Below are 3,710 nucleotides of genomic sequence, written 5' to 3' on the forward strand. Positions count from 1 at the left end.
GAGAATCTGAACAGATGCTCAACCTCCACCTGAGAGATATAGATTCCTTTCACCTGGCACGGGGTCCAGGCATTCATGCCATTTAAACATTCCCCTTCTGGTGTGGAAAAGCACTTGCAGCTGGGAGTCAGTTCCAGGTCCAAACAATCAGCTGAGACTTCTCTAGCCTCAGTTTTCTTAGGGGTAAAATAGGGTTAATGTGGATTGTAAATAAGATAGTGTCTGGTGCTTAGTACGTGTTCAACAAATACTCCACAGTTTATAATGTAGTACTATGCATTAAAACTCGTCTTTTAGAAGGCTACTTAATGATTTAAGAAAATTAATTTTTGTTCTCTTACTTCCATTCTCCATTCCCGGCTCCCCTCCAACTTGGGGGCTTTAGAAATGCAAATCAGCACTGTACTAATCAGAATCTCTTTTGGTTGGGGCTGAGGCACCTCTGTTTTAACAAGCTCCCCAGGTGGTTCTTACATGTGCTAAAATTTAGAAACCACGCTTCTAAGTTAGAGCAGAACACTAAAGCAAGACAGAAGGCAGCACCGGGAATCTGGGAACGCCACCAGGATTTCAAATGTCTGACCTGGGAACTAGAGTCTCAAGCCAGCACCAGAGAAAGCACAAGCAGTAAGTACAAGCGAGAAGAAGGTCCTCCGAGGAAACTCGGGGGCCGTTACCAAAATAAGGGGAATGAGTGTCAGAGAAAAGCATAGCTATGCCCTACAAATACGGAGGGAAAAAGGTGTTATGGCATTGTGTTTGAGGATGAAATAAAATGATGCATGTAAAAGCAGTTTTCAGTGCCTGGCATATAAGTATTTAGTAAATCGTATGAATCATTTTTATTAAAGCAGCACATTGTGGCACTCAATATGATAAGATTAGGAAATATGTATGTCTCTGGTGTTAAAAAAGATTAAAGAAAACAGTACATAATACAAACAAACTTTAACGCTTCATGAAGCAGACAGTCTTGTTTTGGAGAACTGCAAAATGGGGCGAAGGCAGAAAACTTTTATAGGATAAAGAATAAAGAACAAGGAAAAGAAAAATAGAAAAATACGTGATTGGCTGGGGCCACAGAGTCAAACTTGTTTGAGGGGAGAAGGAACAAGAAAGGAAGTACAGAGCCCAGAGTTGGCTTGGCGTCTGGGGACTGGCTGACTGGCTATCCTGCATTGCTGGTCAAGCAGAGCGTTTACAGGGACACGAATGTTGTCTAAATTTCGGTTTGCTGACATGACACCCCGGGCAGGAGTGACTCCATCTTGGGCCTACAAATGATTTCAACATTGGGTTTTATGTTTAGGTCTACAGTCCATCTCAATTAATTATTGTTTATGAAATGAGTTGGGTAAAATTTCTTTTTTTTCTATATAGATAAAGCCAGTTGTTATAGCCGCTATTTTTTTTTTTTAAAAGGACCGTCCTTCCTCTTTAAATTGGCTTCTATTTGCCCATTTTGATTGAACACTCCTGGACAGCTGGGACTAAATCTTATGCTCCTTTGTATCTGAATTAAGTAGGATTGGTTTGGCTCTGAAAAATAGAGAGGCAAAATGACAGTAGCTTGAATAAGTGTATCAATTAGTGTTCCTAAATAACAGACCATCCCCAAACTTGATTTACATCAGTAATCCTTTACAATTGCTGGCTGTGGTTTGGCTGGTGTAAGCTGAGCTCAACTAGATACTGCTCAGATTTTGGCAGCTGAGGCGACTCTGCTTCTCACTCAGGTCTGGTCTGGCTAGGATGGCCTCCTTCCACCTTGAATTGGGGTGGGAGCCAAGCTAGCCAGGGCTTTTCTTGTAAAGGAAGAGGCACAAAACAGCAAGCAGAAATGCTGGAGGCCTTTGTAAGGCCCAGGCTCAGAACCAGAACACTGTCATTTCTACTCATGAAGAAGTCACATGGCTGAGCCCATATTCAGAGGGTGGGGAGTATGCGCTGCCTGTGATGAGGCCATGGAAAGGATGTAGATATGGGGAGGACTGAAGAATTAGGGACAATTGTTTAATCTACCACAACAAGTTAGGAATTTATTTCTTTCACTTAAAAGTCCAGAGGTAGGCAGGCAGCACAGGGCTGGTGTGATTCACAAAATTCTTAGGAACTCGGGCTGCTTCTTTCTTATTGCTCCTCTGTGCAGGACCTCACTGTCAAGATTGACTCAGGAACTGAGGTGGCTTCTTTAGCTCTAGCCATCAGGTAGGAGGAAGGGACAAAGTAGAAAGAGAACAAAGGGCACATACCAGCTACCATTTAAGGGCAATTTCTAGAAGTTGCCACATGACACTGCCAGGAAGGCTGAAAATGCAATCTTTACTCCAGTTAGCCATGTGCCCAGGTAAATTAGAACTGTTACTAAGAGAGAAGAGAAAAATGGGGAGCAGGCAAGTCATGATTTGCGGATATAGCCTTATCTAGAGAATGGCTTCAAGAAATCTTTGTTGCTTTCATTTAAAAATTTTACATGCTCTAAAACAGTGGTCGTTCATTTTTTATGGGAGAATAGTCATTCTAAATAATAAAATAATAAGAAAAATACATTTTTTAAATTCAGTGATTCAAATTTGTATAGCACTGTAAGTACTTTGAGGTTTCACCACTTGTGACTGAGAAACATTTTATGTATAAATATAAGTATTTCTAGGTCTCTAGGCTTGACCCGTTGGCTTCAATAATATTTCAATCGAGGGATTAAAACTAATAAAATTCAAAACCACAATGAAGTACCACCACACACCTATTAAAATGGTTAAATTAAAAAAAAAAAAAAACCGTGACAAAAATGTAGAGCAATTGGAACTTTTGTATGTTGCTGGTAGGAACACAATATGGTACATCTATCATGGAAAAGTTTGGCAGTTGCTTATAAAATGAAACATTCACTTATCATAAGACCCAGTAATCCCATTGTTAAGTATTTGCTGAAGAGAAATATTGACGTATATCCACGCAAAAATCTGTAGGCAGATGTTTATAGCATCTTTATTCATAGTCACTAAAAATAGGAAACAATCGAAGTATCCCTCTATAGGAGATCCGATGAATACATTCTGTTACATTTATACAATGCAATGAATACTCCTGAGCAACAAAAAGAAATGAATTACTGATACATGCAGCAACATGAACAAATCTCGGAATTGTGCTAGGCGGAAGAAGCCAGAGTCAAAAGGCTATAAACTATGTGAATTCATTTATAGGACATTCTCAAAAAGGCAAAGCTGTAGGGACAGAAACAGATTAGCAGTTGATAGGGGCTGGAAGTGAGGGAAGGAGATTAATGATAAAAAGGCACAAGTGAACATTTTGGGATGATAGAAATATTCTTTACCTTGGGTAGTAACAGAATTTGTTGTCAGCTTTCATAGAACTGTACACCTAAATTTGGAGAATTTTATAGTATATAAATTTCATAATAAACCTAAGCAGAAAAAATTCTTTATTTTTTTACCAAAAAAAAAAAAAAAATGCTGATAAAACTCAGGAGGAAAAAGTGGTTCTGATTTAAATTGGCACTTGAAAGTTATTTGTTTTAGATTACGAAAATAGAAAAGCCAGTTATTTCTAAAATCAAACATTCCTTTATAGCATGGAATTAAATCTAGATTCAAAGAATTAATTTCTTTTACAATTTTCATTTTAGTCCAATATTTGCAATTGCTCAGTGTGAAGCAGATAAACCTATTTAAAATGCCTGTCTC

The sequence above is a fragment of the Pteropus vampyrus genome, unplaced genomic scaffold, assembly GCF_000151845.1.
Source record: "Pteropus vampyrus isolate Shadow unplaced genomic scaffold, Pvam_2.0 Scaffold54, whole genome shotgun sequence".
Classification (NCBI taxonomy): Eukaryota; Metazoa; Chordata; class Mammalia; order Chiroptera; family Pteropodidae; genus Pteropus; species Pteropus vampyrus.